Source organism: Plecotus auritus (assembly GCF_963455305.1).
Source record: "Plecotus auritus genome assembly, chromosome: 3".
NCBI classification, from domain to species: domain Eukaryota; kingdom Metazoa; phylum Chordata; class Mammalia; order Chiroptera; family Vespertilionidae; genus Plecotus; species Plecotus auritus.
Window position 1 is genome coordinate 176,864,655 of NC_137772.1, and position 12,427 is coordinate 176,877,081.

Below are 12,427 nucleotides of genomic sequence, written 5' to 3' on the forward strand. Positions count from 1 at the left end.
AATTTTTGCAATTACCTTGGGAGGCAGGAACAATTGCTACATTGAAGATGAGGAAACCGCTAGGCTGGCGTGGCTCAGTGGTTGAATCAGGAGGTCATGCTTGGATTCCCAATCAGGGCACATTGGGATTGTGGGCTCCATCCCTAGTGTGGGGTGTGCAGGAGGCAGCCAATCAATGATTCTCTCTCATCATTGATGTTTCTATCTCTCTCCCCCTCTACCTTTCTGAAATAAATAATAAAAATATATTTAAAAAACAGTTTTGTAAAAAAAAAAAAAAGAAGGAAACTCAGTTTGACCTTGAAGTTGAGCTCTGGGTACCTCATTCTGAAGCCCATACTCTTCTTTAGCTATGCTATCTCTTGAAACAGAGGGTTTTTATGACTTTGATTAAATTTAGCTTTAAATCCTAGTTCTAGAAAAAAAATAAATATATATAAATAAATTTTTATATATATATTTATTAAATTATATATAATTATATAAAATTAACCAATATATATATATATACATATATAACCGAGGTATGAGACCCTGACCGGAATCACTTCAGTACACAGGCCAACATTCTATCCATTGAGCAAAACCAGCTAGCGCATGTTGGCTATTTTATTTATTAATGGCACCATCCAGGAGAATGAGAAGCTAATGCTCAAAAACCTGAACTTAATAGTGGTGTGTAGTTACAGATTACTTTATAGGGCAAAATCACAAGACATGATTATATATCCTATATTAGAGGCCCGGTGCACGAAATTCGTGCATGGGGGTGTGTGTCCCTCAGCCCAGCCTGCACCCTCTCCAATCTGGGACCGCTCGAGGAATGTCCAACTGCCCGTTTAGGCCCTATCCCGGTAGGGCAGTCAGACATCCCTCTCACAATCCAGGACTGCTGGCTCCCAACTGCTCGCCTGCCTGCCTTCCTGATTGGCCCTAACCGCTTTTGCCTGCCAGCCTGATCACCCCCTAACCACTCCCCTGCCAGCCTGATTGATGCCTAACTGCTCCCCTGCCAGTCTGTTTGCCCCTAACTGCCCTCCCCTGCAGGCCTGGTCACCCCTAACTGCCCGCCCCTGCTGGCCATCTTGTGTCCACAGGGGGGCAACCATCTTTGACCACATGGGGACAGCCATCTTGTGTGTTGGAATGATGGTCAATTTGCATATTACTCTTTTATTAGATAGGATAATAAAACCCTAATATACAAATCAACTGAACGGGGGAATGACCGGTCGCTGTGACATGCACTGACTACCAGGGGGCAGACGCTCAGTGCAGGAGCTTCCCCCTGGTGGTCAGTGCACTCCCACAGAGGGTGGGCTGCTCAGCCAGAAGCCAGGCTCAAGGCTGGTGAGTGCAGCGGTGGTGGCAGGAGCCTCTCCCACTTCTGCTGCAGGCAGGTGGTAAGGAGCAAGGGGTCTCAGACTGCGAGCAGGATGTCCCCAAATGGGAGAAGGTGCAGATCGGGCTGAGGGACACCCCCCAGTGCATGAAATTTCATGCACCAGGCCTCTAGTGTGTGTGTGTGTGTGTGTGTGTGTGTGTGTATTTTGATACAAAAAAACACACACAACACCCTTCAACCTCTAAAGAATGCCACTTTTTTTTTTTTATTGTTGTAGAACAAACTCACAGAATATCTGTTAGCAGCTCCAAGGATATCACATATGCTTTCCGAAAAAGTCATTGCTATTTGGATTCAAACACACATAAATGTGGAGGAAGGACTATCTCCCTCTTCTGATTTTTCCATAATTTTTACTAAATCATCGAGGAAAGCTAGTGGGTAGGATGTCACATAATTATGCTAAAAATCTGCTAAGGGAGGTGAAACCAGATATCTGAATCCAGCTAAATATAAAAACATGACCTTTTATTTGCTCTTTTCTCCTGTTTCTGAAGTAGGAGGGTTCTACTTTATATCCCCATGGGCCAGCAGTAGGCTTGAGTTATATGTAGGTGATTTCGGGTATAGTTGCAAAAGAAGTCATTAAATTCTTGAGGGTTTGACATCTCCTGGAAAGAAGTAAGCTAGAGGCAGACTGCTAATCTGGATTTGCTTAGATGGAAAACATTTACACTAGGAGTCCAGCTGATGTGCAGTTAACATGGAAATAACCAGGCCTGGGGCATGATAAAAACATTCAGATGGCAGATAACAGCTTTTCAGATGGGGCTCCTTCAGATTCCTTGGAAGCTGCTAAAGATGTTAGTGCTACAGAGAAGCTCACCAATCCGGTGATGCCAGAACCCTCATCTTCTGGCAGCCTTGCAGGAGAGGCTTGACAGTGTCTCCCACACTCCTTTCAGCTACAGAGAGACTTTATCTACAGCAGTAAAAAGAAGAATCAACGCATTGAAACAACTTCAGGTGAAGTGTGCTCAATAGAAGCCAAGTTCTAAGAGGAGGTCCATGACCTGGAGAGGACATACGCGGCGCTGTACCAGCCTCTCTTTGACAAAAGAAGGGAGTTTGTCACTGGTGACGTTGAGTCGACAGATGGAGAATCAGAGTGGCACAGCGGGAATGAAGAGGAGGACAAACTGGCTAGAGACATGAAAAGTAATGTAGTCATCGCAGAAAAAGAAGCCGAGGCAGCAGAAGAGCCAGCCCCAGAGGGATTCGGAGTTCTGGTTCACCGTCTTCAGAAACGTGGATATGCTGAGCGTGTTAGTCCAGGAATATGATGAGCCAATCTTGAAACATCTTCACGTTGTTAAAGTTTTCAGACCCTGGACAGCCTATGTCTTTTGTGTTAAGGGCTCCACTTTGAGCCCAGCAACTACGTCAACAATTCAGTCCTGACCAAAATGAACAAGATGAAGTCCGAGCTGGCTACGGCCGACCCCTTCTCCCTCGAAGGCCCTGAAATAGTTGACTGTGACGGGTGCACTATAGACTGGAAGAAAGGAAAAAATGTTACAGTCAAAACGATCAAGAAAAAACCGAAACACAAGGGTCCAGGCACTGTCAGAACCATCACCAAGCAAGTCCCCAATGATTCCTTTTTTAACTTCTTCAGTCCACTGAAAGCATCTGGGGATGGAGAATCACTGGATGAAGATTCCGAGTTCACGTTAGCCTCCGACTTTGAGATTGGACACTTCTTCCGTGAGCGGCTAGTCCCGAGGGCCGTGCTGTACTTTGCGGGGGAGGCCATAGAGGATGACCACAATTTTGAAGAAGGTGAGGAAGGAGAAGAGGAGAAGTTAGAAGGAGAAGAGGAGGGAGACGAAGAGGACGATGCCAACGTGAGCCTCAAGAAGGAGCCCAGGCAGTCCTCTGAGTGCAAGCAGCAGTGAGCAGTGAGGACCTGCCAGCAGAGCGCCCACACCTGACCTTTTTCAAGTGCATGGTTTTTACTTTCACTTTTCCTCTTTTCTTATTATTTTGCTTAACCTGTACAGCGGTCACTTAAACGCGTTTCAGAAGTGGGAGGTTTAATCTAATCCCGGCACCCTTGGCGGCCTTGGGTGCAGCTCAGTAGACTTTCCCAGGTCTGCTTTGGGGGGGCCAGTAGACCACGTGGGGTACCACATCGGGTGGGAAGGTCTCTGAGCCCAGGACAGACGACTGGGAGCTTCTGCTCCCATCTCTCATGTGAAGACAGCACATGCTTTGTTCCCAGCCACCTGGTCCTCTGTGTCTGATCTCGCAGGGTCCGTGCTCCTCCGTGTGTGTGTGTGTGTGTGTGTGTGTGTGTGTGTGTGTGTGTGTGTTCTTACTTTGGTTTTATTTTCCTGGCGGGGAGGGGGGGGGGGCGGAGGTCGTGGCGCCCGCCGTGCTAAGGCGTCAGCTTGGGTGGTTATTTATTTGTTCCTTTGTGCTGTGAGCCTCGGGGTGCGTGCTGTCACTTGTCCTCGGGTTTCTGAAACCATGTTTGTGACTGGAGACCTGGGGACTTGACAGGGAGGAGGTGGTGGTGGCTCCTCTGGGAGTGCAGACTGTCTGGGAAAGCACTCCTTGCCACTGACAGCTGGTGGCATGAGCGCGCCTCCATGACGTGGGGACCCCTCTCTGCCAGGTGGGGTTGTGGGCAGTGCTGTGTGCCCATCTTCTGTGGGGAGGGCTGGGCGGGGCACACGTTTCCTAGTGTGTGTCACGTCTCCCTAGCTCCCATTTCTCAGCCCCACACCCATCGTGTCTTAAAAGTCCTGGGTTCAAAGCGACAACCTGCTCTTGGCTGGCGTGTGGGGCTACGAGTGTGTGACCGAGGTCCCTGGTCCCTGGCAGCCCGTTCGCGGGGCCCACACTGACCAGGCCTGGAGAGTGCTCAGCCTTATTACTTAGATACATTTGTAACTGAAGATATGCTGTTTTCAATTTGTACAGACTAGTTAGAGTATTTGATTAAAGTGGTAAAACCTGGATGGGTGGATGGATGGATGGATGGGTGGATAGGTATAACCAGGCCTACACTAGTCAGCAAGCTCAGTCAGCAGATCAGGATACCATCCCCAGGCCTTTACGTGGCACATCTGAAGTTCTCACTGTACAGTTGTGGCTTGGGCTCCATCAACTATGGTTATCTTCTCTGATTTTAATGCCTATCAGTCTTTATCAGCTGTAGCAGCCCCTGTTTGGTAAAACTTTGCCACGAAGTCTGGCTCACTGACCTCCAGCTGCCTGACAAATTCATTGTGCTCCTCCTCAGCCCAGCCTCGCAACCACTGATCTCAAAGAAGTAGCTGGCACTCAAAGATACAAGGTGATCGTTGGCTCCAGACACACTAAGCTGCTCTAGACCTTCTAGCGATGGCTGTAATTTTCCTGACACTGCTTTAGTTACCAGGTCTTATAGAAAATGTTCACGCTAGGGACCTGACCAACTGGCAAACCACTGAAGAATACACTTCATTTCCTGGAAATGGTGTAAGACACTGGGGGAGGGAAGAGTTTGCAGAATTGTCTGGCACTGGGGGTAAGGGAAAAGGGAAGGATAGCTGCATCAAAAATGAAGATGATTCCAATGGCATCCTCCCCTTTTCTCGCACAGGGCACCAAGAGACCATCACAAGAGGGTTTAGGCTCCAATTATCACCACCGTTTCCATGTTTCCTGAAAGCCCTAAGCCTGTGTGCATGTTTTTAATAAAACCTTTGAAAGATAATAGCAGTGTACCTTAAGGGCTAAGGGAGAATAAGAGGATGTGGGGAAGAAGTTGGGACGATAGCAACAGGTGCTGAATTCCAGAGGTTAGGGAGGACGATGTGGCAAAGTTAAAGAGGAGATGAAAAGCAGTTTGAATTCCTCAGCCTAGGGCAAGCACAGAAAGAAAGACGGGGTGGAGGTTGGAGGGCGCAACTTGGGAATGACTTGGAGCACTTATCTAAACTTAACTTTATGAAGGCCAGCAGTAGTTCCCCCAACAAATGGTGATAAACATGGCTTCCCTGTGGAAAGACCCTGGTGGTGAGGAACTGAGGCCTTTTGCCAACAACTAGCAAGGAACAGAGGCATCCTGCCAACTGCCATGTGAGTGAGGTATCTTCTAAGCAGTCAAGCCTTCAAATGATTGGACCCCCAGCCAATAGCTTTATTGCAACCTCGTAAGAGATCCTGAGCAGAAGCACCCAGCTAAGCCTCTCCCAGACTCCTAACTCTTAGAAACTATAAGATAATGTTATTGTTGCTATTTCAAGCCTCAAAGTTTGGGGGTGATATGTGAAGAAGAAATATATAACTAGAGGCTCGGTGCATGGATCCGTGCACCGGTGGGGTCTCTTGGCCTGGCCTGTGCCCTCTCACAATTCAGGACCCCTCGGGGTATGTCAGAGAGCCAGTTTCAGGCCAATCCCCGCAGGCCAGGCCGAGGGACCCCTCCGGTGCACAAGTCTGTGCACCGGGCCTCTAGTATGCATATAAGATCTTTGGTTAATCTCTTCCTGCCCTCCCCCTCCCCCTTCCCTCTGAGATTCATCAGTCTGTTCCATGTTTCCATGCCTGTGCATTGAGTGTCTGGCCCCTGGTGGTCATTGCGTGTCATAGCTACCGGCTGGTTGGCTGGTTGGCTGGTTGGCCAGTCCGCCAGTCGCTTAGGCTCTTATATATATAGATATTCTTACTCATTTTCCTTTCCTGATTCTAGCTGATAAGGTGAAAAGGTTAAGGGTTCACCACTTGAGCACATTAGGATGCTAACAATTGGAGTAAAAAGGGGAACTAAATGACAAGGAGATTTCATGGAAAAACTAGGCACATGACTGGATTAGTGTACAGGTCTTTGTGTGCCCATATGTTTCCTTTTCTTTGGAGTAAATATCTAGGAGTAGAATGACTGAGTCATATGGTAAGTATATGTTTACCTTTTAAAGAAACTGCCAAACTCTTTTCCAAAGTGATTGTAGGTTTACACTCCTACCCACAGTATACGAGAGGTCATTTCTCCACATCCTCACTAGCACCCAGACCAGACTTTTTTTTTTTTTGGTAAGTGTATAGTGGTATCTCACTGTGGTCTTAATTTGCAATTCCCTAATGACTAATGACATTGCATATCTTTTCATGTGTTTATTATCATACTTTTATCTTCATTGGTGAACACTCTGTTCAAATATTTTACCCATTTGTTTTTGGGTTGCTTGTTTTCTTATTATTGATTTTGAAAGTTAATACATGTCTAGACACAAGTCCTTTGTCAGATATATGATTTACAATATTTTCTTCTAGTTGGTGGCTTATTTTCAGTTCTCTTAACAATGCCTTTCAAAGAGTATTAGTTTTTAATTTTGATGAAGTCCTATACATCAGTTTGGGATTTTTAAAGAACTGTGGAATCATAGGTGAGAAATTTGCCTTACCCAGGTAACAGAAAAGGGCAAACTGTAGTCTGAAGAATTAGACTAATGGGAACAAGACCAAAGACTAAACTAGCCACCAGGGCACTGAGCAAGAGGGTGGGGAAGGAGGAAGAGACCCAGTTCCAGATGATAAGACATTGGGTAGATTTCAGACATGCAGAGTGGCAGATATGGTTAATTAGCATTCAGCACATATTCTCACCTCCTTCTAGTGCGCTTTCCTATACTGCAGAGGCTGGAAAGCTAAGGATTATATTTCTCAGAATACCTTGCAGCCAGTCAGATGTACTCGGATGAAGATTTAGATGGCAGAAGTGAGACAAAGACCATTAAATACTACTTTAGCTATTCCTCCTGGCAAGCAAGGTCATGGAGATGTGACATATGTTTACAGCAGTGATCCAACGATGTCTCTAGCTTTGCAAATATTGAGAGGTGGTTGCATCAGAGTGTAGCCACGGCAATGTCCTGATCACAGTTTCAAGATCCCTGGATCAGAGTTGTAGCTACTTGCTCTTAAGCCCAGTCATCAGTGGAAACTTCCAGCTGCCCCACCCTCCTGACTGTGACAGAGGTAGCAGCTTCCCTGGCAGCGCGCTCTTCACATGTTATGGAGGTCATTTCTGGAATTTCAGCCCAGAGGGCACCTCTAGACTTTCCAGTTTACTTTGTAAGCCTCTGTGTCCTTGTATCCTTAAACTTCTTGGAGGGGTTTTTGTTTCCTGCATTGAGCCCTGATAGGAGATTGTATCTGGGAAGCATGATAAGAATAAAAGGTCTCCCATCATGTGGGAAGGATGTGACAATGTATGAAATAATTTATTTGTTTAATGAGCATATAACAGACATGAAGTGGATCCTATTGTTAGATACTTGGAATATCAACTTGCCCTGAAGGAGCTTACACAATCTGATGATATCATGGTATGATGATAGAGATATGTTGGGACTCTGTGTGCTCACAGACAAGATCTCAATCAAATTTGGAGAAGTCATGAATGAGGTGACCTGTGAGCTGTTTTGTTTTTTCAATGGATGAGTAGGAATTAGTCAGCAATAAGGAAGGGGATGATCATTCTATCTGTAATCTGTTAAGCAAAACTTTTAAATATCTGTGTTCCCATTTCTCCCCCACACCTTCTCAGGAAAGTGAAGGAAGGAGCAGGTGTGTGTTTCTAAAGACATTAGAGGAGGGGGGCTAAGAATAAAGTAGGAGCTTCCAGGGGAAAAGTGAGTCAGACGTTTAAACGTGTTTTGAATAAGGAGGTGGCAGCAGTTGACCTAAGAGAGATTCTGGGCTGCCCTAGAGACTAAAGGTAAGGCATCCTCAAGCTGGCCTCAACTTTTCAGTCTTCATGCCCTCACCTATCATAAGAGAGTCAGAATGGCATGGGATTATGAGGCCAAGGCCAGGTTTAGAGTCAAGGTTACCACTTTTAGCATATAGACTTGGACATATTATTTAACTTCTTTTAGTCTGTTTACTCATTTATATAATGAGAATGAGGATAATACCTCCCTCCTACAGCGTAAAGGTCAAATCAGATAATGGATGTTAAAAAAAATTGTAAATTATAAAGTACTACAAGAATATTAGTCACTATTATCTAATAGGTCTTGTTGATTCTATCTCAGGAATATATTTCTGTTATAGACTGAACTAGTGGCCCGGTGCACGAAATTCGTGCACATTAAAAGGGAATTAATTAGAGGAAATATTTTAATATTGCTATTTGCCCTTTTTCTATAATAGAAGTGTCAGAGATGAAAGAAAATTAGTAAAGTGTATATGAAAACCTTCCTCCTATCAGAGTCTGGGGCACACCATGGGACCTGGAGTCAAGTCCCTGCCCACCACCCACATGCGCTTCGAAAACGCAGGAGACCCAGACCCGGGCGGCCCCACCCCCATTGGGTGAGACCCAGACCCGGCCAGCCCCACCCCCCTCAAGCCCTGCCAGGTGGGGGGCACAGACTCAGGTCCCCCAGCCTGGCGTTGGGGCAGAAAGAGCTGCCTGAGGTCCCCCAAGCGGGGGCTGTGGCCTGAGGTCCCCCATCAAGCCCTGCCAGATGAGGGGCACAGCCTGAGGTCCCCCAGCCCGGCACTGGGGCGGAGGGTGTGGCCTGAGGTCTCCCAGCCTGGTGCCAGGTGGGGGGTGCAGCCTCAGGTACCCCAGCCTGGCACTGGGGCAGAGGGAGTGGCCCGAGGTCCCCGTCAAGCCCTGCCGGGCAGGGGCCATGGCCTGAGGTCCCCCGACAAGCCCCGCCAGGCGAGGGGTGCAGCCTGAGGTCCCCTGGCCTGGCACTGGGGTGGGGGGTGTGGCCTGAGGTCTCCTGGCCTGGCGCCAGGGTTGGGGGCATGGCCTGAGGTCCCCCATCAAGCCCCGCTGGGCGAGGGGCATGGCTTGAGGTCCCCTGTCAAACCCCACAGGGCAGGGGGCATGGCCTGAGGTCCCTTGCCCCGGCCAGGCGCCATGCAGCCTCAGGTCCCTGCTGTTCAGTTGTGCCATTACGGCATTCTGGTTAATTTGCATATTCCTCTATTATATAAATACACTAGAGGCCCAGTGCATGAAATTCGTGCACTGGGGGAGGGTGTCCCTCAGCCCAGCCTGCACCCTCTCCAATCTGGGGCCCCTCGGGGGATATCCGACTGCAGGTTTAGGCCTGATCCCACATTGGGCCTAAACCAGCAGTCAGACATCCCTCTCACAATCCGGGACCACTGGCTCCTAACTGCTCGCCTGCCTGCCTGCCTGATCGCCCCTACCTCCTTCTGCCTGCCAGCCTGATCACCCCCTAACCACTCCCCTGCCAGCCTGATTGACACCTAACTGCCCTCCCCTGCAGGTCTGGTCGCCCCTAACTGCCCTCCCCTGCTGGCCATCTTGTGGTGGCCATCTTGTGATGACATGGGAGGCCATCTTGTGATGACATGGGGTGGCCATCTTGTGAGGATGTGAGGGCAAGATGCCACCTAGGCTTTTATTAGTATAGACTAGAGGCCCGGTGCATGAAATTCGTGCATGGGGGGGTGTCCCTCAGCCCAGCCTGCACCCTCTCCTATCTTAGACATCCCTTTCATAATCCGGGACTGCTGGTTCCTAACCACTTGCCTGCCTGCCTGCCTGCCTGCCTGATTGCCCCTAACCACTGTGCCTGCCAGCCTGATAGCCCCCTAACCACTCCCCTGCTGGCCTGATTGATGTCTAACTGCTCCCCTGCTGGCATGATTGTCCCCAACTGACCTCCCCTGCTGGCCTGATCACCTCCAACTGCCCTCTCCTGCTGGCCCGATCGCTCCCAACTGCCTTCCCCTGCAGGGCTGAGGGGACTGGGGGACTCTGGCTGGATGAGGCGGGGCTGAGGGGACTGGGGGACTCCGGCTGAATGAGGCGGGGCTAAGGGGACTGGGCGCCGCCATCTTGTGGCTGTGGGCACCGCCATCTTGTGAGGGCGTGACAGTCAATTAGCATATTCCCTCTTTATTGGTCGTGGGTGCCACCATTTGTGAGGGTGTGACAGTCAATTAGCATATTCCCTCTTTATTAGATAGGATTGTGTCCTTCCCAAATTCATATGTTGAAGCCCTAACACTCAATGTGACTGTATTTGGTGATAGGGCCTTGAAGAAAGTAACTAAGGACAAAGGAAGTCATAATGTGGGGCCACAATCTGATAGGACTGATGGTCTTGTAAGAAGAGGAAGAGCCCAACAGATGTGGCTCAGTGATTGAGTGCAGACCTATGAACCAGGAGGTCACGGTGTGATTCCTGGTTAGGGCACTTGCCCACTGGGGGGTGTGCAGAAGGCAGAAGATCAATGATTCTCTCTTATCATTGATGTTTTTATCTCTCTCTCCCTCTCTCTTCCTCTCTGAAGATGGCACCTTAACCTTGGACTTTTAGCCTCCAGGATGGTGAGAAAATAAATTTCTGTTGTTTAAGACACCTAGTCTGTGGTATTTTATTATGGCAGCTCTAGCAGACTAATGTAATCATTTCCTCCAACCTTTTTTGTCTTTTTTTAAAAATACATTTGTGTGTGTTTTTTATTATATCTTCACTAATTTCAGAGAGGAAGGGAGAGGGAGAGAGAGAGATAGAAACATCCATGATGAGAGAGAATCATGGATTGGCTGCCTCCTGCAAGTCCCCTACTGGGGATTGAGCCCACAACCCGGGCATGTACCCTTGACCGGAATCGAACCTGGGGACCTTTCAGTTCACAGGCCGACACTCTATCCACTGAGCCAAACCGGCTAGGGCTTGTCTCCTCCTCCTCCTCCTCCTCCTCCTCCTCCTCCTCCTCCTTCTTCTTCTTGCTAATCCTCACCAGAGGAAATTTTTTTCCCATTACTTTTTAGGGAAAGTGGGACCGAGGGAGGGAGAGAGAAGAGAAAGGGAGAGAGACATTGATGTGAGCAAGACACATTGATTGGTTACAACCCAGGTATGTGCCCTTGACGAGGAATCGAACCCGCAACCCTTTGGTGCATGGGCCAATGCTCTAACCACTGAGAACACTGATCAGGGGCATTCTCCCCAAACGTTACTTCTTTTTATCCTCCATGCCCTGATTTGGTTCAGGCCCTTATCTTCTCCATATCATCTCTGCAGACCTCTCTGTATTCTCAAGTGCTGCTAAAGGAATCTTTCCAAAGAGTTTAGTTAAAAACTGTGTGGGACACAGAACTATTTACTGCATAAAAGGCAAATTTCTCAGCTGAGCACAAGACTCCTCTTGAACTTGATTTGACCTGCCTTTCTAGCATTGTTCCCTGTTCTTCCACTACCATTCTATGCTTTAGCCTTACTGAAATTCTTACCATTGTTCAGGCATTCTGTGCTCTTTCACAGTTCTCCATTTTGGCCTGTGCTGTTCCTCCTACCCAAAATGCCTTTCCCCCTTCCTGATCACCCCTCCTTCTATCACCTTCTCATCTCCCTGCCTCACTTGTTTCTCTGGCACATCTATTCATCTTTCAGCCTTGGCTCAGGTGTTGTCTAACCTCCTGAAGCCTTCGTTTACAGCTCCATCCTCAGTTCTCTCAGCAGCACTTAGTATACCCCTCTGTTACAACACTTATCACACTGTTTTGTAAACATTATTTTGAGAGTCTTTCCTACTAAATTGTGAGCACCTGAAAAATAAGACACCTATTCATCGTTGAATCTTCCTTTGTACCTGAAATAAAGGAGGTACTGGATACATATGTCTTAAACAAACAAACAAAAATCCCACAGTCCAGACGAGACATACACAAAAAAAAATTAAACAATAAAAGGCAGCAGAGAAACCACAAGTTATGTACCTGTGTATTCTCCATGGCACCTGGCACAGTGTCTTGCATGTAATAGACTCAGTAAATGTTGTTGAATTGAGTTCTAAATGAAAAATAAAATATAAGAGTCATATTTAAATCTGGGAGAACTCCAGGATGGCGTTTAAAAGCTGGTACCCACAAATATAACACAACTAGGGGACCAGTGCACATATTCCTGCACCTTGAAAAGAACTGTGGGCCATGAGGCTGTGGTGGGCACAGGGGCAGGTCTTGGCCCATCCTATGTGCCCCCACCTGGCCCCTCCTGCTGCGGTCCCTGGTCCGCTATCTGCCGGCAG

The 12,427-nt window shown here is 47.9% G+C and overlaps 2 pseudogenes across 2 annotated transcripts; one reads left to right on the forward strand and one right to left on the reverse strand.

Moving 5' to 3' along the window:
- Window positions 1-2,139: 2,139 nt before the first annotated feature.
- Window positions 2,140-3,303, forward strand: LOC308243856 (nucleosome assembly protein 1-like 4; annotated as a pseudogene). The gene has a single exon. The product of its transcript is annotated as a nucleosome assembly protein 1-like 4 (transcript).
- A 1,248-nt stretch (window positions 3,304-4,551) lies between these two features.
- LOC308243620 (uncharacterized protein C14orf119 homolog) lies at window positions 4,552-4,977 on the reverse strand (annotated as a pseudogene). The gene has a single exon. The product of its transcript is annotated as an uncharacterized protein C14orf119 homolog (transcript).
- Window positions 4,978-12,427: the final 7,450 nt, after the last annotated feature.